The sequence below is a fragment of the Sus scrofa genome, chromosome 12 (assembly GCF_000003025.6).
Source record: "Sus scrofa isolate TJ Tabasco breed Duroc chromosome 12, Sscrofa11.1, whole genome shotgun sequence".
In the NCBI taxonomy this organism is placed as follows: domain Eukaryota; kingdom Metazoa; phylum Chordata; class Mammalia; order Artiodactyla; family Suidae; genus Sus; species Sus scrofa.
The window spans coordinates 57,945,288-57,967,399 of NC_010454.4; the positions used below are offsets into that span (position 1 = coordinate 57,945,288).

At 53.6% G+C, this 22,112-nt stretch overlaps 1 long non-coding RNA gene across 1 annotated transcript in view; it reads right to left on the reverse strand.

Moving 5' to 3' along the window:
• The window catches only part of LOC110255891, a 76,749-nt gene extending 54,938 nt beyond the window's left edge, over positions 1–21,811 (reverse strand). Inside the window, exon 1 of the long non-coding RNA XR_002336857.1 lies at positions 21,579–21,811. This is a non-coding gene — a long non-coding RNA (uncharacterized LOC110255891). The remainder of the gene's footprint in view (positions 1–21,578) is intronic.

The window sequence follows — 22,112 nt, forward strand, 5'->3', positions numbered from 1 at the left end:
TGCAACCTACATCACAGGTCACGACAATACCGGATCCTTAACCCACTGAGCGAGGCCAGGGATCGAACCTGCGTCCTCATGGATGCTACTCAGATTTGTTAACCATTGAGCCCCAAGAACTCCCTGTTTGCTTACTGATTAGAGCAGGACTCAACTCTGAGCTGCGTCCACAGAAATCTTCCCACAGGTCTGCGGCCGGCCAGCAGTTCTGCCGCTCGGAAGCTGTGACCTTGAGCAAGACCCTTGACCTTCAAGAACCTCTGCTCCCGAAGGTCCACTAAAGAGACAATGGCAGGAGTTCAGAGTGATGACTTCTCAAACGTAGGGCACATGGGAATGGAAAGGACCATGCGTCGGTCCCCAGAGAACGCCGTTCCCACCGTGCGGGCTCTTCTGGTCTCTTCTTGTTTAAACCCACGTCACCAGCCACAGAGGGGCAGCCCTGCCGAGGGACTCCGCACTAGCCATGCTGAGAAAGGACATGCCCAAGAGCCCAGAATCACAGCCTGCTGACATGTTCGTTCTCAGAAAGAGGTAAGCAGGGTGATCTACACGGCGCTCTTGTTTTATCGATGAGAAAACTGGGTCCCGGGATGCTTGGTCACGTATCAGCCACAGAAATGCTTCTGAGCCGGCCTCTCAGTCACCAGCCCAGGTTTGCCCAGGGAATTCCGTCTGGCCTGGATACACCTGACGAGTGGCTTGCTGGCCAACAGCAAGGAGTGTCACTGGCCCGACTCTGCCCTGCCCTTCCCGGAGCATAGGCACCTTCCTGAAAGTGGATGTGATGTGGCTTAAACCAGGGGACCCAGTAAATGCTGCCAAACCTGAGTGCAATAACTTCCTTCTATAACCTTCCCTTAGAGCTGCTCTTAGGTCTGGGCACAGGAATAAAATCACGCTCTTTCCCTATGGATGAGCCCTGGGGATGCCAGCCAGGGCGCATGAGCCCATGCATGCAACGACCAGCCATGCATGTCCACCTGGTGGCCAGCTGCTGGGAGCTTGGAGGGGACAGGCACAGCTTCATCCCACCCGCAAGGGAGCCTAGGTTGGTTATGCCACAGCCAGTGAAAACAAATCCGAAGTGCTTCCAGTGACCGCTGGGCATAAACTCCTACCTGCTGAGGCTGGTTCATGTGGGGTAAAAATCTCTGCCCTGTACCACTTGTCGAATGGAAGAGCCCTTGCTCTGGATGAGCCTGTCACTTCTACAGAAATCCTAAACCCTCCGTCTCCTCTCATTTGCTTGCCTTTCACAAATGGCCACAGCATTCTGTCCAACTGTGGAGCCACTTGGCAACTGGGCGGGGAGTTCTGCATAATCATTCGTGTCTCGCCTGTGACACGCCGTGATGACACGTGAGGGCCCACGAGGGGTCCTGATGCCCGGGAATGCTACCCGGATGGCCTCGGAGCCAAGCGCCGTGACAACCGTTTCACAGAGAAGGACACTTGGGGAAGATTGCTACATCTGCCCCGGGCCCCAGTATAGACAAGGAGGAAAAGCAGAGAGCTCAGCTTTAGGCAGTGAGCCAGTGCCAGGAAAAAGAAACTGTGGACTTGTCTAAAAAGAACCTTCTCGAAAACCATCTCAGTTCAACTGATTTTTGAGCCTAGATTAGATGCAAAGGCCCAGTTTCACTAAAATTTCACTAGGAGAAAAAGAGTCCGCTTTGTCTTCAAGACAATTTATCGCTGCCTGTGAAGATAAAGATGGAACCGTTTCTCAAGAATGGAAAGGCGTGACTAACAGTAGACACGGGGTGACAGAGTGCACAGAGGTGTATTACTATCCTCTGCTTCTCTATATACTTGAAATGCTTCATTTTTTTTTTTCTTTTTTTTTATGGCTACACTTGGGACATAGGGAAGTTCCTGAGCTAGGAGTCAAATCAGAGCTGCAGCTGCCAGCCTACACCACAGCCACAGCAACGCCAGATCTGAGCCACATCTGCAACCTGCACCACAGCTCGTGGCAAAGCTGGATCCTTAACCTGCTGAGCAAGGCCAGGGATCGAACCCGAGTTCTCACAGAGACAATGCAAAGCCACAATGCAAACTCCTGAGATGTTTCATATTAAAACGCCTTTCTTTTTTCAATGAAACATGTAAAGTTTCAATTTGGATGTATTATGAAAATATTTGAGCATACTGCTGAATTCCAGATTGTATAGGGGGAAAAATGCACCCCCCCCCCGGAAATCCCAGATAGATGCAAACATCCCTAGAAAGGTGGCAAGATGAAAGGGCAGAGCGGGGCTGTTTGGGAAGAGCCCTGGCAAGGCAGCAAGTCCCCACGGAAGAGAGGTCCATGGGGTAGGTCAAGGTAGACAGGTTTCACACATCCTTCTAGAGCTTCCTAGAACCTGCCTGAGTAACAGAGAATGCAAAATGGGTCACATCCCCCGGGGTGGCATACAGAAGATAGAGAAATGCCTGCTGGATGGGCTGGGGCAGCGCAGGGGGAAGAAAGGACATCTCAGCAAACGCTGTATAAACGGGTAACATCAAGAGCATTAGTCCCCTGGAGTTCCCGTCGTGGCTCCGTGGTTAACGAATCCGACTAGGAACCATGAGGTTGCGGGTTCGATCCCTGGCCTCACTCAGTGGGTGTGAGCTGTGGTGTAGGTCACAGATGTGGCTCGGATCCCGTGTTGCTGTGGCTCTGGCGTAGGCTGGCGGCTACAGCTCCGATTCGACCCCTAGCCTGGGAACCTCCATATGCCGCGGGAGCGGCCCTAGAAAAGGCAAAAAGACAAAAAAAATTAAAAATAAATAAAAATAAAACAATAAATAGCGAGCATTAGTCCCCCAAACCTCAGGGCAACTCCTGTTTGCTGAAGTGACAACCATCGCAGTTCCAACACCCAGGCAGGAGCAAGGCACGTAAACCGCTGTGGAAAAGTCAAGCTGCATTTACCACACAATCGAAATGTGTCAACTAAGATCTGAACCCGCCAGGGAGCCTGCGCCAGAGCCACCGCCTCTTCCCATCTTTTTTTTTTTTTTTAAATCATTTGTCAGGTAGTGTTTTCTTTTTTGTCTTTGTTTTTTTCATTGTTATTATTAAAGTACAGTTGATTGACAGTGTCGTACAGCACAGTGACCCAGTCACACACACATGGACCTTCTTCTTCTCTTGCCATCTTCCACCACGTTCTGCCCACCGTTAGCGCTACAGGACTCTCCAGCCGCTGTGGCACCTGTCCGTAAAGATTCTAACGCTGAATTAGTCCTTAATTCTCTCCTCATTTCTGCAGGTCCTCGTCCTCGCTCTGACTGCCGCCGGCACTCACGTCTCCTGCCTGTTAGACTTACCTCACCTCAGACAGTGAGAGCTCCCTGGGCTGGGATCACGTTGTTCGCTTTCATGTGCAAACACGGGCCCAGCTCAAGACCCATCCTCACGGGCCGTGCTCCCTAAGGCTCACGGAGTTCAGCCTCGTGGGGTCTAATATGCGCCACACCTGAGTTACCGTGACCCTTTCGGGATCTCCTCGGCCCCCTTTCCGCACCTGTCTGACCTCTTCCTTCGACAGTAGGTGTCCACGCGGATGCAGCCACAGAGCCGTGACACTCCCCAGGAGATGCAGTGACGGAAAGGAGCCGATACGATCCCTTCCCTAAAGCTACCCCTGGCCTCGGACCCCGTCCTCCTTGCCCACTCTCATTCCAGAGCTAAGGAAGGCTCTACGGGGGCTTTTCCAGGGCCTGGATGGCAGGTGGGAGCGGCTAGGAGATACCAGCTTGGTTAATGAGACGGAAGGCTGGGCACTTGGGGAAAGGCTTTTGCTTTTCCCAACGACGGGGACTAATGCGGCTGCCAAACCTCTTCCTTTCCCGTCTTCCTGCCCTTCCTGCGGATTCTGAATGTGATTCCTGAAGTTGGGGTACATTTCCCAAACTAACTCCAAGCTTTCTCTAATCCAGCTCTCAATTACTTTTCCAGTTTTCTCTGTTACAATTTCCTTCCCTTTGAATCAAACTGATTTTCAAAACTTGTTTTATTCAGCCTATACCTCTCCATAAAAACACGCCTTGCCATTTTAATACAGACTTTGAGACCCGGCCCCACCGAAGAAGCAGCAAAATCCTCTCTTCCATGGAGCATCTCCTGGCCCCTTTGTCCGACCGCTTCAACAGGTATTTGTAGATTCCCTACAGTACTTCTTATGCTGTGCCTTTCTTTGCTATTACTTCATGTCCGTCTTGTCTCTCCAGCTGGATTATTAGTCCTTTCAGATGGCCTCTTCTATTCTTTGGTGTCTCTCATAGCTCCCGATGCAATAATAAAACTAGTGCTGGGCGCGCAGTACGTCCTCATGGCAAGAGTGAATGCTGTTACGTTTAGAACGCTCTTGGGGACGGCTGCCTTGCTCCACAGTGAGAAGTTCAAAGGGATAAACCTATCCATCCTGGGTTGATGGAGAATGGAAATCAGGCAAACTAGGAGAGAGACGCAAGGTAGTTTGCATGATGTTACCAATACGGAGGTGGACTTGCCCAAGTAGCGGATTTATGAGCCAAGCGTGGAGAGACTAGGCTAAGGTGACATGCGTTTCCAAGAGCCCGGGCCTCATAAAAGCAAAGGTTCCCTTCTCACTCTCCCCGCATGCCCAGTGCGGGCAAAGGGGAGAGGAGCAGAGGGTTCTGCTCATCCGAATGGCTTGGGGACTGAGGCTGACAGATGCTCTGTCTTGCTAACTCACCCACAACCACCATGGCAGGAGGAAGAGAACGGGATCTATCTTACACCGGCCCTTGAAATGTCCACCTGGATAGGACATCTGCACTCAGTTTCCACGACCAGAGAAAGTCACTTGGCCACACCAAATTTGAAAGAAGGCAGGAGAGTACCGTTCAACCAATGTCCAGGTAGAGAGGAGAACCAGATTTCTTCTGACCACCACAGGTGCTGACCTCAGCTAAGAAAAGTGTATCAATCAGCGTTCTTGAGCTGAAGCCAACAAAAACTACTCCAGTTAACTTGAGCCAAAGATGAATCTACTGGAAAGGATGAGAAGCCCTCAAAATGGAAGGAAATCTACCTGGAAGAGAAGAGCCCCAGGGGGATCAGCACTGAGCACAGAGATGAACAACCGGATGGACGGGCTCTTCAGAGACCCTGCAAGAGCATCCGTCAGCTACAACTGCACCTGCCTGCCTGTCATGGGTTTACCTTTGAAACTGACAGATGAGAGCATCTAAGGGGCTGAGCTTGGACCAGGGGCGCGTAGGCACCTGGAACAACAGTCCCGCTAAGACCATGTGCAGTGGAAGGAAGGATCGGCCAGAGGAGAAGAAAGCTTCAAGGAGGACAAGGACAAGCTACCCGCGTCCCCTGCGGACAGTAACTGTGCAAGAATTCAACAGGCGGACGGCAGCAAGCACGGTGCACGGCTGAAAGGCTGCCTCCCTTGGCCAGGGACCTCCCAAGACCAGAGACACTCCTCTTGGTTCATGGCTCCCGAAAAGAAGAGTTCCTCCCACGCTCCTCCTCAAGCGCAGATCCTGCCTAAGAGCACTGGCAACGGCATATCGCGGTGGCGGGAACACTCAGAAGCTGCGATGAACAGGCAAAAATTTAACCGAGCAAAGTCACATGGCTGCCCTCTCACACAGAGAGCAGCAATCCCACCGCTGATCTACTCCGGACTCCCCTGGTAGGAACTGACCCTAAATTCAGACGGCGCAGCCCTTCGAAGGACAAGGGACTGGGGGACTGGAGTGGGGCCAGCCTTCCCCTGCACCGCGGGGACCCCGGTCTCCAAGGAGCTTGAAAAGAGGAAGATGCTACGAAAGAAAAGCTCCCGAACCCTGTGGACCGCATCACTGCAGAAAGGTGAGCCCGCGGCCCTTAGCTTCGCCGTCTGCTGGCTGTCCGCCTGCGCCGCTGCGCCGCGGCTTCGGGGTCAATAGGAAGCCACGGTTCCCAGGGTCCTACGCTGAGGTGTGCTCACCTCGCTAAGTACCAGAGACAGCCAATAAATCTACCCACTTGATTTGAATATGGAAAAATAACAACTGGGGGACCGATCAGCTGTCCCAGCACCTCTTCCAAGATTTCCAAACTACAAAACCAGAAGTGGTAGCTTCAGGGCCGATAGCTCACGGCTCATTCAGCAGCAACGGGAATATTCTGGGATGCTGGCGACTAAACCGACAGCTCTCCACCTCCTACCTTGACCCCCAACATACTGTGTTCCAACAAGAGCTTAAATGAAAGAGCAGACACATCAGAGCTACTCCGCAGGCAACCAAATTTGGGGACCCTGAATATTGCCTCTCAGCCCCCTTGTTCTGCCCATAGGTAGCTTTTGCTGCATCTCACACCACCCAAAGCTAATGGCTTATGACAGTCGCCCTTTGTTCAGCGGACATTCTGGAAGTCAGCTAGCTGGGCTGGCCTCAGCTAGCCGGTTCTCCTGCAGACTGCGGCAGGGTCCTCCTGCCATCTGCAGTCTGCTGCCCACCAGTGGGCCAGCTCTCTCAAGGTGTGGCCGGCTGAGATGCCATCATCCTATAGACAAGCCTGGGCTTCTCGTGCTTTCTAAGAGCCTCGTGGAAGCAAACCTTAACACACAAAGGCTTTTCAAGACAGCGGTTGGTGTCACACCAGCCAAGACAGGTCACACGCCCAATTGATTCAAAGAGCAGAGCAATCGTCTCCACTCCTTGATGGGAGGAACCGCAGTGGTACATTGCAGAGGTTTGGACACAGGAACAGACTGGCCACTTTCCAGTCTTCTGCAGAAGGCAACCTCTACTGGGGCTCCACGGACCCAAATCTGGAAACCACTGGGCTAAGCTCGTGCAAATTACCATCCTCCGTCTGGCTGGCTGACTTCCGTTGCACCTAAGGAGCATGAGAGGAGCCACTGTGCTGAAATCTCTTATTTTCTGCAGGCTGCGAGGTGAATAGGTTAGCAAAAGTGACGCTGTGGCCCAGCCAAGTAGACATTTATCTTTCCTCCCCAGCCTCGGCCATCTGCCCCAGCGCTGCTTGTTCCTTTAAAACGCAGCATTAGCAGAGACAGACCCCTGTGCCATGTGCAGACCCGGGAAAGACAGGCTGGCTCTCTGTGCAGCACATTCTGCTGATGGTGAAGCAGTTCAAAGTGGGATAAATTAAAGCTCTCTTTCGATTCAAAGAATTCATTTGTCTTTTGATCCACCTTCCACTCTGACAAATGCTCCGTTCCCTATCACATTCACACACACACCCCCTTCAGAAGCTAGTAAACGCATCCCTGCCAAGCAACGGATTTTCCCCATCCCGCTCTAGCGGAGTGATAAAAGGGTTTAATGTCCCGAGTTCGTTTTTCAGTAGCTGACTCAGATACGCCCGGCACCGCGAAGCGCCTAAGCCCTTTCTAGTTATTAAACCGTTATCCCCAATTCCTCTGGAGACTCAACCTAGCAGCAATGATTCCGAGGGCACTTTCCTATTAAATCTGCATTTTGCACAGGGAGATAAAGCAGGCCAGTTCGACCCTGTTTACCAGGATGGCAGAAGAGCCCCTGCAGGCTGCTGGTGCCGTCAGCACTTTTTCTTTCCCAGAAAGACGGTGCAGGATGGTCCAGACCCACCCCGCAAACTTTGCAGGCTTTTCTAAAACCCTTCCGGGTGGGGGTTCAGGGCCGCCCGGCGGTGCCGTGGGGCAGTTCTGCTGCAGGTATCCAAACGTTCCACCAACCAGGGAAGGACAGAAGCTTCCAGACACGTCTGTATAAACCCAGCACTCACTCTGGAGGCAAACAGACTTGTATGGTGTGAGATAGAAGAAGGTGTCTCCAAATTGTGAGCACATCTCCCGAGGCGGATTTAAGGAGGTGCATGGGTGTGCAGGAACAATACGTGGCAAGTGTTCATTTTTGCCCCTAAGAGGGAAAAAAAGGGAAGGTGTTCTACTTTCTAATGGACAGATGTCCTCCAGCAGCCTCGCTCCAGCCCCCCCCCCCCGCAAGACCTCATGGGATACACGTGAGCACGCGCTTCTTCCACAACAGGACGAAATGTCCTCTCTCATCTATATTTTGAGCAGCTGTTCCTGTATCACAGTTGACGTGAGACCAGGAACTCAGGGACCACATGATTTACCTCAACCCAAACCAACTCTTACAAAACAGACCAGTGACCCAGCAGGATTCTTGCAAAGATACAGGACTGAAGATGATTCTGAGGATGCAGGCCTAGAGCAGCAGCAGCCAAGCAGCCTTTCTCCCACTGCCCCTAGACCTGTCAGCCACGCTGGGAGGGAAGAAACAAGAACACAGCTACTTAGATCCAACCAAAGTCTGAAATCTGAATGCACAGCCGCTCTTGCTACTGACAGCCCCTTTCCAAGTACCACGAGGTAGGAGTGAGTGATGGGTGGAAGATGACAGGATTAGAAAGATAGTCTACTGCATGTTTCCAATTTATCTCAACCTCTTGTGATTTCTATTTTGTGCACATCTTATAAGATAAATTAAAGATGCATATATTGGAATGCATGATAGGACGTTTTTAACCATGGGATACATGATCAAAAATAATTTGGACCTAGTGCCTCAGCAGGTGAAGGATGCAGCACTGTCACTGCTGTGGCTCTGGTTACAACGGTGGTGTGGGTTCGCTCCCTGGCCAAGAACCCAGGTCGGTAACAATCCCTGTGTAATCACCTCCCCCCAACCTTTGAGTGGGGGGTGGGACCGGGACCTGCTTCTAATCAACAGAATAGAGCAGGGGAGTTCCCAGTTGTGGCGCAGTGGAAACAAATCCAACTAGGAACCATGAGGTTGCAGGTTTGATCCCTGGCCTCCCTTAGTGGGTTAAGGATCCGGCGTTGCCTCGAGCTGTGGTGTAGGTCACAGATTGAGGCCCTGGGCCCTATAATCACCAGGACACACATCCCTCGGTGAGCGTGGAAGTGGATCCCCCCCAGCGGAATCTCTGATGAGACCTCAGCCCCACCAGACACTCTGACTCCAGTCTTGCCGAGGGCCCCGCAGGGCTGGGCCTGGACTCCTGACCCCCAGAAACTGTGAGACAATAAATACGTGTTGTTTTCAGCCACAGTGTGTGGCAGTGTCTCTCCTCACTGACAGGTAACTGATACCGTGGTCTGGAGATCCGCAGCCCTATTTTATGGGAGGTGAGGGGTTAAATAAATCGGCCACGGTCACACAGCGAGGAAGAGGCAAGATGAAAAGCCAGCCTTAACCACTCCGTGTCACTGTCACTCGCCCACCCGTCTTTGCTGTGTGACTCCCTCTCCTTGGGGTGGGGACCCCTATCATGAAGCCACAAGCCATTCAGGCACCAAACCCAAGGCCTTGCAGTGCCAGTGCCAAGGCGGAGGCACAAAGGCGAGAGCAGGCACAATGGCCCCGGCGTCTGGGAAGGAGCAGAGCTGGGTCGCCGACCAAAGGCTCCGGCTGTCGGCCCTCTGAATAAACTGCCAGTAACTCAAGCTTCCCCACAAAGAAAGGAGGAAAATAAGTCTGTGGTGTCGCGGAAAGAGTCTTGGCAAGAAAGTCTGCAGACTGGGGCTCTGAGCCCGGCTCTGCCAACTGGGAGGCCGTGGGAACGTGAAGAAGTCCCTTCCTCTCCTGGGTTCTGCTCTCTCCTCTAAACAGAGAGGTCTGCACAGGAGGGGTCTTCAAGTCCCCCCCCCCAAATTCCGTAGTTTTAAGGTGCCATCTTGGTTGGGACTTATTCAATGCCTTCCTCTCCTCCGCCCCAGAGCTCAAAGGGCCTAACTTTGAAACCCAGGTGACACATTTTTAATGGAGAATGAGCTGAAACCAAAAAAAGGAAGTCACAGACATGAGGACGGAGGGAGCAAATGGCCAGAAAGAAGGACTTCGCACCCAAGGCTGCCGAGATCCTGAGCCTCCGGCCCGGGCATTTTCCGCCCATGGCCATCTCGGCCACCCGGGCCCCGTGTCCGCACGTCTCCTGGTAGATCGAGTCCCAGCACACATGACAGTTTCATTTTTCACTGAATGCATGCAGTGAATGCTAAACCGTAATCTCTTTTGCATGCTTCGGTTCCAAATTCACACCCGGAGGAGAGAGCCGGCTGTCAGGAGCAAGGGCGCGCTGTCCCCGCTTGGCGGCCCAGCCGGGCAGCCCTGCCATCCAAGGCTTTCTCCCTGCTTCACACTTTGTCAAAATGCATCACAAGCCACACAAAGAAATGGCCACTGGAAACTCCCCGATTTCCAATCCTCTTACTTTCCAATTGTTCTTCCTTTTCAAGGCTTGGCCATCCTCAGAAGGGGCCCCGTGCGGGCCGTCCTGGCTGCTTTCATTTTCAAGCAGGAAGCTCCACACCAGAGAGGCGGGGCCGCTGTCCTCACCGGCCCGGGCTCTGGGATCCACGGTGGCTCTGGGATCTACGCCCAGCCTGGGCGGACTCTGAGCTGCCGTTTTGCTGTTACGCGGGTGGCCAGTCCGATCCCGCCCCGTCAAGCTGGATCCGACCGAGGAGAGCATGCCCCAGAGCCCTCTGCGTGCTTCCACTGCTCGGCCCCCGGCGGGCACGGGAGGGGCACGTCCTCCAGCCACCCTGGCCCTCACACCCTCCTCAGCAAAGGGCCTTCGCACACACTGGCCCCGTCCCTGAACGCCCTCTGCCTAGATCTCTCCGTGGCCACCTCCCGCTTGTCCAACTGGGGGCGAGCCCAGCCATGTCAGCCCCCAAAGAACACAAGCGGTCCCGCCGGCACCGCTCATCCCCCGAGGGCCCCCGGCACTGGCGCCCACGCTGCCCGGCTGCAGGTGCTGGTGCAGCCCTGGGCCACACACACAACCTGGCCCGCAGCCTGGGGAGGGCTCAGTGCCCATGCAGTCCCTTGTTTGGCATCACACCTTTGCCAGCCCTGCCCATGCAGTCCCTTGTTTGGCATCACACCTTTGCCAGCTCCTTCCCTTCCCCACCCACCTCCCCGTTCCTTGCTGCTTCTCAGACTGTCTGGGGGAGAGCCTGCACCCCATCGTCTCCCCCGGCGCCTTGTCTAGTTGCTCCTCAGCTCTCCTCTCCCAGCGTTTCTTCTGTGTATCCAACTGCTGGCTCATTTGTATCAACGTTTCTTCTGTGTATGGAACTGCTGGTTCATTTGTATCGACTGGCTCCTCTACCCAGAAAGCAGAGGCTCCACAAAGGGAGACAGTCCTGTGTGTGTCCCCACCGGGCGGAGCTGGCACTCCCAAACCTGTGTCCCCACTGACCAACACGCAATGAGAAAGGGATGACCTCACCCACAGCTGCCCATGATGCCGAGCTGCTTCTGTGGCTTTAATGGAATTTTCCACTTGCGGCTCAAGGTATGCTCTGCAAAGCCTCCCCACACATCTGACACCCTCACTAAAGGAATTTTAAGCCACTGGAGAGAGAGACTGTGCCTCAGGGCTCACACCCCAACCACCAAACACCCAGGGTCCACCGGCCGTGGGCACCCAGCCCAGCAGGTAAGACTTGAACTTAGAGGGCAGTTAGACAGATAGTGTGATCAAAACGGAATTGGTCCCTGCATTCTTGGGACACGTAACTGGATTTTACAAGACAATTCTGGACCCTTGTCCCAAACGTAGCATGTTTATTTCTGCCAGATTAGAGACACATTCCTCCCCAACAGCTGTCTTTGCCCTGCAGGATTTTCTCCATGGGTAGCTGGGTCTCGCCTGGCCCATCCACCTGAGCAACCTGCATTCAGGGTCAGACGTTCTCGCCCGTTGGCTCAGCACGTGCCTCCTGTGTTTAGTGGTTCCTCTACACAGCAGACACCCCTGGTGAATACACAGTGGCTGAGTGAAGGGACGGAGGAACGCACGAGCTTCACTTTTCCTGGGGGAGAACCACGAAAACCCACTGAAAGAACCTGACGGAGTAGAAACCTGAGCCCATGATGAAGCGGCGATGACCATGTCGGGCCCACTAAGAAAGTGTCAGAGGAGAGAGGACGGACAGATGACACGGAGGTAGAAACTTGGGATGGCTCCTGTGACCTCTGCACCTTCTGGGACCGTGGCTTCACCTTAAACAGAGGGGCTAATTTCAGGGCAGCTCCACAGCCAGTCCCTTAGTGCCAGGGCTGGATGTGCTGCTGAAGGGGTCTCCGTCCCTTTTCTGACGCTGTGGGGGGACACCCAGGCTCCCCGTCAAAAGGCCAAGTGACGAAGGGGCGGCGAGTCGGGAGAGGGCCGGGACGAGGTGTCTGGCCAGGAGAGAGGGGGCTGCCGAAGCTGCCGCAAGGACTGAATGCGACAATGTAGCAGGGGCCGCTGTGGAAAGCGTATGTCTCCCACTTGGCGTTTTGATGATGATGAAATAGTGCTACTAAGTGTGTTCAGCGGATAAGTCGTGGCCCAGACGATGTCCCTTTGGGTGGGGAAAGAGAAAGGTAAAAAATCGGGTGGTGGAGTCCCGTCGTGGCGCAGTGGTTACGATCGACTAGGAACATGAGGTTGCGGGTCGTCCTGCCTGCTCAGTGGGTAACGATCCGGCGTTGCGTGAGCTGTGGTGTAGGTTGCAGACGCGGCTCGGATCCGCGTTGCTGTGGTCTGGCGTAGGCGGGCTACAGCTCCGATTCACCCTAGCCTGGGAACTCATATGCCACGGACGGCCAAGAATAGCAAAAAAGACAAAAAAAAAAAAAAAAAAAATCGGGGTGGTTAGAAAGACAGGGTGAACTCCTTTTAAAACCTAAGTCAGATCCTCCTTCAGTCCTGCTCCAATTTCCCCAGCGGCTCCCCCTCCCTCAGAGACAAACACCTCACTGCGGCGCACAAGCCGGATGTGACCTTCAGGCGGGGCTGTGACCACGTCAGCCCCACACGTGCCTCTCAGAGCATCCCTCGGGTAAAAGCGGCCAAGGCCTTATGGCCCTGACCACTGAAGAAGTGCAAGTGGAAACCACGACGAGACCCCACTCCACACCCATCCAGACCGCTATTGTCCAAGACATCGGAAACCAGCAAGTCCTGGCAAGGGTGTGGAGAACCGGGAACCCGCGTCCTGCTGGCGGGAACGTGAACGGTGCGGCTGCCACAGAAAATGGCAGGGGGGCTCCTCAAAGACTTAGACTTTCCCTATGACGCAACACTTCTGCTTCTGGGTATACACCCGAAAGAGCCGAAAACAAGGACTGAAACGGGTAACGACATTCCCGTGTTCCCTGCAGAAATACCCACCCAACGGCTGAAAGCACGAACAAAATGTGCTAGGTACATTCCGTGGAAGAGGACTCAGCCTTTAAAAGGAAGGACATTCTCACACGGGCTACGACCTGAACCTGGAAGACACTATGATTGGTGAATTAACCCGACACGAGAGGACCGATGCCGCTTGAGTCCACGACAGGAGGCCCTTAGAGTGCTCACTCTCACAGAGACAGAGGAGGGTGGGGGCTGCCAGGGGCTGGGGAGAGGAGTGAGGAACACTGTTTAAGGGTACAGGGTCTCGGCTGGGGATGCTCAAGTGTTCCGGATACGAGAGCACATGTGCTTCATGCTGCTGAACTGCACACCTGACAACGGCTAAAAGAGTCAATGTTATGATATACATTTATCTATATCTATACAGATACAGATATATGCTTCACCACAGTTGAACACAAACAAAAGGACAGAGGAGAATCGAGGACTCAGCCAGCCTTCTGGCTTTGGGGCAATGGAAGAGGGCGGTGTTCTCGATGGACCACAAGCCTCCGGACTGGCGCTGCCCGGAGGAGGTGCCGGGGCTGTGGCCACGTCAACCCGAGGGCCCAGTCCACTCCGACACCAGGTATCACGGACGCTTTCAGCAAACTGAGAGCGGGCTCGACTGAATGAACTCTGCTGACAGGCTGCTTGCCGCTGTTTAGACAAAGCTGATGCTGCTGGAAATAACGAGAGTGGCCTGGCGTGGAAGTGTCAGATCATGAATCACTAGCGTGAGAGTCTCCTCAGTCTGCAGCCAAAGACGCCACCCACAGGGTTAAAAGGCAGGAACTACCGATTAAAGCAGCAGAAGGGATGTGTCTCAGAGACAACAGGCTGCGGGAAAGAAGTCAGAGCACCTACACGGTGACCCCACGCAGACAAAGCTGCGGGACAGGTGCAACTAGTCCATGATGAAAAAAAACTGTCACCTCAAATTTGGGGCTGGAACATGGGGGTGTGACTACCTGGGAAGGGCACCTGGAAACGTTCAGAGATGAGGGAAAGGTTTTACATCTTGATCAGGGTTGGAGCTCTGGTTATATTTTTAAAATGCACAAACCGTACACTGGATCTATTCATTTCATGGGCTAGAAAATTGGCCTTTTAAAAAGAACGATACATGGAGATGGGAGTCCACTTAACGCTTGATATGCAGGCGGAATCCTGACGGCTACCACTTCCTTTGACATGAATTTAAAGTAGGATGAACCAAGGGAGTTCCCATCGTAGCTCAGTGGTAATGAACCTGACTAGTATCCCTGAGGACGTGGGTTCGATCCCTGGCCCCACTCAGTGGGCTAAGGATCCAGCATTGCCGTGAGCTGTGGTGTAGGCCAGCAGCTGCAGCTTTGATTGTACCGCTAGCCTGGGAATGTCCATATGCTGCAGGTGTGGCCCTGAAAAGACAAAAAATAAATAAATAAAAAATAAAAATAAGATGGACCGATATGTGTGAACAGATATGATGAGACAAAAAGAGCTGGCGACTGTGAAATCTAGGTGGCAGATGTTATGGGCATCTATCATTCTTTCAACCTTAATCTGTATTTTCAAACTTTTATAAAATGCTAACAGGGATAAAATAATAGTTTAAAAAATCTTTTAAACCACTCAACTCTTGGCACATTTTGGGATGAAAGAGAACACAGGAACAGCATGCCCATCAGATAGTACCTAGAATAGTGATTCTTAAACTGTTCCCCCAAAAAATGTTTCGGGGGCCTCCTTTCATTCTCCTTGAATATGTTTTATATTAGAATTCTGTGTAAGTTTTTTTTTTTTTTTTTTTTTTTTTTTTTTAGGGCTGCACCCATGGCATATGGAAGTTCCCAGGCTAGGGGTGGAATTGGAGCTGCAGCTGCCAGCCTACACTGAAGCCATAGCAACACCAGATCCAAGCCACTTCTGCAACCTACATCACAGCTCATGGCAACGTCAGATCCTTAACCCACTGAGTGAGGCCAGGAATTGAACCCACACCGTCAGGGATACTAGTCGGGTTCTTAACCCCCTGAGCCACAATGGGAACTCCCTGTGTAAGATTTTTGTTTGCAAAAATGCTTCTGCCATTTAGCAATGTGGATGCCATGTCATCACTTGGGACCAGCTGCTCTTGGCTGGGCAAGGCTGCCCCTCACCTTGCTCTCCCGGAGCATCCTGGGTCTTCAGACCACAGGTCAGTAGCAGCCCCCTCCCCGTGGCTGCAGCAGTTTGTAATTCCCCCACTCAGCATGGCCCCCACCCCTGGTGACTTGCTCATCTCGCTGGACGTAGCAGCACAAGTAAGGACCCCAGGTCAACAGGTCTGCCCTCAAGTAGAGAAAGCTGTCCCCCCAGGTAGCATCTTGCCTGCCATTCTTCCTGAGTGCGAAACTGTTAGGAGCCCCGAGAGGCTGGCTTCTCCCGCCCGGGTACACTTCTCCTTAAGGGCAAGCACCCTCCTCCCATCTTTCCAGGCTGAGACACGGCTCTCTCGGTAAACAGACACTTCAGGGGTACTGTCACGTCTTGACCCCAGGAAGAGAAAGACTGCCACGACCATGCCAGCCTGGGGACATCTGGTCTCGATGAATAAACTGGCACTCTGGTATCCAAAAATAAAACTGAAAAAAGACTACCACGCTTAAAACCCATGACAGAGCCCAAGCAGGGTGCACACTGTCGGCTCACCCTGCTGTCTCTCACCTTCTCAGAAGGTCGGTGGTCAAGGGGCACCCCTTCTCCCCACACCAACCCACTCAAGTTGTTTTCGTATAAGAAGGTGCAAACGGAACATGAGCAGAAAGTGAGGCTGGAACAGATGTCTAATATCATTAGGGCTGGCTCTGAGAGGATCCAGATCTCAGCTTGCTGTATTAATGCTCTATTTATCTTTAAGCACAGATGGATATTTTTATTAGTATTACTTTGTTTATCTGGTTTCAAGAAAGGTTAGTCCGGGGGGCAGATGCCTGTGTTATGAGAGCACATTCCTGCAGAGAGGCGGAGGAGGGGGGGGAGCCTTTTCAGCGGAACTTTAATTAGAAAAGCCCAAGTTATAAATGTTGGCAGCTCTCGCCTGACCTAATGAGGCCAGTTGCAACAACAAACAGAAAGACAAATAGGACACTGGCAAGCCGTGCCTCCTCACCTCTGCTCCTCACCGACCCAGAGAAAAACAACACACCGCCGGCTCGCCCCCACTTGTACAACAGACCGTGGCAGAGTCCGAGTTCTCGGAAGACAGCTGGCTATCACCGAGGACAACCAAGAGCAAGAGGCCTGTTACTAATGTCCTAGCCGGCAATGTGGGGCCCTTCCAGGAGCTTCTGGGGGAAGCAACTTCTCTTAGGGATTTCCTGGCTTTTCTTATGACAACCCAGCAAGATCAGGGTGGAAGGTGTGCCCAGTTTCTCTCCACAATCACTCCCTCTATGCTTGGGCTTCAGAGTTGATTTCTTGGGAGCCTCTCTTTTCGGAGACCTACCTGGGACTGGGGAGCCATGTGCCCAGGAAGCGTCTCAGTGCGGGGGACCAGGGGAGTTCATCTGCCTGACCGTCCTCCCAAGAACAGGACAACGCGTTAGCTTTGCGCACCGAGAGCATCCCTCTGTGGTGCTCATCTTTCTGTGGACTTCTTTTTGGTCCCGTCCCCACTACACAGCCGCTTGGCAGGTCTCTAAAGAAAAGAGCGGATGTTTTGAAACCCCAAGGTCCGAGTTTGAGGTCCATCCTGCCTTGCACCCTGTGAGCAAGGACACCCCTCTCGGTCACAGTTTTCCTACCTGGCAGGTGGGCCTGTCCCACCCACCTTCACATTCTGAAGATGAGAGTCCATCGAGCTCCGACCAAGACGTCCTCCTCCTCTCGAGCCCAGCGCTGCTCTCTTCCTGATGACTCGAGGCTCACGCATGCCTCTCAGACGCCTCTGTCCCCTCGCCTCAATACCTGTCTGCTCTGTCATCCAGCCTCATCACTTTTTTTTTGTCTTTTTAGGACTGCACCCACAGCATGTGGAGGTTCCCAGGCCAGCAGTCTAATTGGAGCTGTAGATACCGGGCTACACCACAGCCACAGCAACATGGGATCTGAGCCACGTCTGCCACCTACACCATAGCTCATGGCAACGCTGGATCCTTCACCAACTGAGCGAGGCCAGGGATTGAACCCGAATCCTCAGGGATGCTAGTCAGGCTCGTTAACTACTGAGCCACGATGGGAACTCCGCCTTCCCTCTTTTCAACCTCAGACACACCTGCAGCTACTGCAGAAGCCTCCCCCTGGACCGCCCATCCCACCCCTCCTCCTATTCACCTGACGCACACTGAGCCAGGTGCATCTACTGGGCCCAGCGCCACGGCCCTCTGCACCACAGCTTTTAATGGCACCATCTAGTTTCACATCTCACTTTGGTATATTTTGCTGCATATGAAGTAAGACACAGGCAACTCAGCCGACAGTCAGGGATCTCCTGTTCTTAGTCTCACTCCCATTCCTGCCATAATTTCCCCAAACATCCCCCAACAGCATGGCGGGGGCCAATCCAAACCTTTGCCATCACCCCTGAGTTTCTAGGAAGCACCCTGTGCCCCTTCTTCCTGGAATATTGTTCTGCTCACCTTCTCCAGGTGTTCGCATCCCTCAAGGACATTCCTGCTTCGACTCTGCAGGAAGGAGCTGTGCTCTCGGCCCCATTATCTGCGCCCCCTCAATGCACGCAGCTCCCCCCCGCCGCCACCGTTTGTTTATTTTCTACAGGTCTATTAGTGCAATGAAGTCCTTGAGGGCACTTCTGTGTCTGATCTGCTTTCTGGCCCCACCAGTCCCCTCCGAATCAGGATGTGCCACCGGGAGCCTGGGCAATGCCCACTTCGGTGAGGTGGCATGTCTGGGCATGTGGGGCCTCCCAGAGCCGTCTGGGAAGGAGCCCGTCCCCAGAGGTGAGGCGAACAGCATGGCCCCTTACAAGGCCTCAGTCACGACGCTGCACTTGGGTTTTGGGAAGAGCCTAATGTTGGCTTTCAGCTGTGTCTCCCCGCCCCAGAGCTGTTTACTAAAAAAATCGAGAAGGCACAGGAACACTCACGGCACAATTTTACCATCCCTGGGCAAACACTGGGAGTGGAGAAGAAGCATCTTCTCTAGACTCTGAAGGGCTCCCAGGGGAGGGACACAGGCCTGATGCTTGGGGTGGCTCAAGGAGGCAGTTCATCAAAACCTCATGGGACCCGCAGAAAATAAAAAAAAAGACTGCAGGTGTTACCCGAGACCTCACTGTTTATTAGTGAACACATGCGAGATACCTCTCGGGACCCCGCGGAAGTAATATGTGGGGGGCGGGGAACTGCAGAGCCTGGAGGTTCTGCAGGAGCAGGTGGGGATGGAGGCAGGGATAATATTTCAGGAATGGGGCTATGAGAGCGTCAGCCGTGTGTGCAAAAGAAATGTTTCAAAGCACATACAGGTTTGGGGCGCTGTGATTAATTAGTTCTGCGAGGTCTCTGGGTTCTATAAACACAGTCTCACAACCTTGAGTCTTGTCACTCTAGGATTAACCTGCCTCCTGGGGCCTCCGTCCCTTCTCACGTTCCATTTTCTATGTTCTTAAACCCTCCCACCCCCAGGTGTTACAACTATTTGCATCACCTCCTCTAAGCTTGCTACAAATAAATCTGTGGAGTCATAGGGGCCCATGTCACCACTCAGAAGCTTTTGTTTGTCATTTCGAGAACGGCAAATATCAGGAGTGGGCAAAGGATAAACCCATGATGTTCGTCCCTGGTGTCTGGGAGCTGGGGGAGAGGGTGGCAGGAGAGGGAGGGAACGGGGCAGACAGACCGGCCTGCCTTGCTGCTCCTCCTTGCTCAGGCCTGATGATTATTAACTGCGTGTGTGCACTGACACAATTTGCTAGTTTTCTGAGTAGGCGAATTGCGCTTAGTCATCTTGGCATTTTTAAATGTAAATGAAAAATCACCCGGTGCTCTGAGCCAGAAGCGAGAAAGATAAATAACACCAGGAAGCTGGTCGTTGCCCGTCTGTCATAAAATTTCATTAGTTGTGACAGCCTGTACAACACCAGCAATGAATGATGCTAACTGTACCTCCTCGCCTCAGCCACTCCCAGAAGTTACTGGCGCTGCAAGGGCCAGGGGGGGTGCCACCTGCCGGGGTGCTGGGATGAAGGGCACGCAAGCCTTCGCCAGCCAGGGATGGCCACCGTGCAGGGGGACGTGGTTCAGTCATGACACACCACCCCCGCCCTGCGCCCGGCAGTGGCCTCAGAGCCTCCCTGTCCACGTGGGACGGCGCTCTCCTGGGACTCACTCATCGAGCAAATATCTCCTGGTTCTTCCACACGCCAGGCACTGAGGGCTGCAGGGTTAAGAATCTGTCCAATCAATACGGGGATGGCGCCAAGTGCCCGGAAAACGCAGCAGGAGAGGGGAGGGAGCCCTGGCGAGGCTGGGTGAAGGGCAGCGGCGAGCTGTCACTCACGTCACTCAGGTCCTGGAAATCGGGGATGGCCTGGGAGGCCTGAGTCTCTTGGGGTAACTGACATAAAGATAAAGGCGTCCTGCCTTCTCTCCTCTTCCCACTCGGAACAAACCAGAGTGATAGCCGTCAAGTGGGTCAGGACAAGGGGGGGCATCTGTGCGGAAACCGGAGGGAAACGGTAGCCTGAGGTCGGAGCTGGTGAGGAGGACGTCCTCACAAGGGGACGCCCAGCCCTGTGGGGAGGGGGAGTTACCCGTGGGGCACTGAGCAAACAAGTAATACATGAAGGAAGTGGGGGCCTGGCCTCACTGTCAGAGAAGGGAGGACATACGGGGAAAGGGAGGAAAGCCCTAAAACCAACCCTGTGCTGCTGGATGGGAACCGGGGGATCAGAGGGAATGTGTGGTTTTCAACTGTAGAAACCAGTGCGCAGAAATCAGTACAGACGAACATACACAGTCCATTGCTGTGCCACTGAGAGAGCTTGGGGAGCAAATCTTGGGCAGAAGAACAGGTAATATAGAAAAAAAAATGCACCTTCCTGCTCATGGGGTGGCTGGTAACATAAAAGCCTATAGATGTCTGTGGTATCTTTGCCACCATAAAGGGAGAGGCCGCCTGGGACTGAAGCAGACACCGAAGGAGGAAAGCACAGAGACAGAATCCCAAAAGCATCCTTCGAACCCCTGGATCCAGCCATGCCTGAAGCTAAGTGAACACATTTCTTCCTCCCTCCCTTTTTTATTTAAACCAGGACTATTCAAACTGCTGTCACTTGCAAGGAAAGAGTTCTGATTATTAATTCTCTCAAATTCCTGATGATTGGTCTTTGTTAAATCACAACCTCAAATATTTTGAGCACCCTAGTTTTTTTAAAGACATCTGCATTCTGCTGTGGTCATTCACTTAGCAAATATTTACTTAGTGTCTACTACATGCCAAGTGCCAATCTAGGTTCTTGCGTGCCATCAGTGAGTGAAAGCTGACAAGAGTCTCTAGCCTGTGAAAGTGGAGAGATACAGTAAACACCACCCAATAACTAGATAAAGAGAAGAGTGTAAATGCTGGCAGGGGGGTGGTTGGAAAAGAAAAGGTAGACCACAGTAAGGGGTGACCGACATTCCAATGCAGGAAGTGGGACTTGCCATTTTAAATACAGTGGTCAGGGGAGGATGTCACAGTGACATCTCAGCAAAGCCCAGAGGAGGAGGGGACAAGTTGGTCTGGGAGAGGAGGGAACTGCCAGGGCAAAGGCCCAGAGGCAGAAGCAGGTCTGGGGTGTTCCAGGTACCGACGGAAGTTACTGGGGCTAGAGCGGGGGGCAGGCAGCCAGAGGGTCCTAACGGGAGACGCTGGGGCAAATCGGGTCGGACCGTGAAGGCACCTGAAACCCTCAGCTTTGACTCTGCCAGGAGTCACCGTCACATCTTTTAAGCAGGAAATGGCAGGGTCTCAAGTGTTAAAAGGCTCACTTTGGCTGTTTGTTGAGAATGGACAGGACTGGGGGGGGGGCACCCAGGTGGGAGATGTTGGGGGCTCAGGCCAGAGCCCATCCCGGGAGGAGTGAGCAAGGACCTGAGGGCTTCGTGCCAGAGCAAGTCCCATCACGAGGGAAGGAGAAAAGGTGAATCCTGCCTTCCTGTTACCATGAAAAGAATTTCCATCTTTTTTTATCAGACACCCGCCAAGGGTCCCGGGGTCCCCCGGAGGGGCCAGGCCACACTCTGCGCACCACCGGTGTAGAGAGAGGCTCCCGGGGACGGACACAGCGGGAACAGCCGCGGGAGAGGCCTGTGGGAAGGAGAGCAGGAGGGCCGCTCCTAGAAGGTGAGTAGCAGGTATGTCGCCGCGAAGCCCACGAACAACTCCCGGAAATAAAAATAGAATGTGGGTAACCATAGACTCTAACCTGTTTCTTTTCCTCGGGGCTTTTTCTCCCGCTCACAGGGGCTGCGTGCAGAGGCCTCGCGCAGGCCTTTCAGGGCCGAGCTCTTGTGGCAAACGGCGGCGCCGCCACCTCGACGGGCGGGTCGTGTGCAGAAGCGCCCGAGAACCCGGCCACACCTGCACCTGGCGGCAGGGCGCCGAGTGCAGAGATGCTGCACCTGGCACGGTGCTCGGCCGCGTGAGCCGTGCTGCGCCTGCGCCTGCCGGCGGAAACCCCGCCCCCCGAGACCCCGCCCGCCCCCGAACCCCCTCCCCCGGGGCAGACTGACCCACCAAGGAGCCCGGCCCATGGCATGCCAGAAGGCTTGCCATGGCTTTCAAAGCTTTCAGAGTTCCAGTTCTGGCTCAGCGGTAGCAAACCCGACTAGTACCCATGAGGTTGCGGGTTAGATCCCTGGCCTTGCTCAGTGGGTTAAGGATCTGGCCTTGTCCTGAACCGTGTTGTGGGCTGCAGATGCCTCCTGGATCCTGAGTTGCTGAGGCTGCGGCGTGGGCC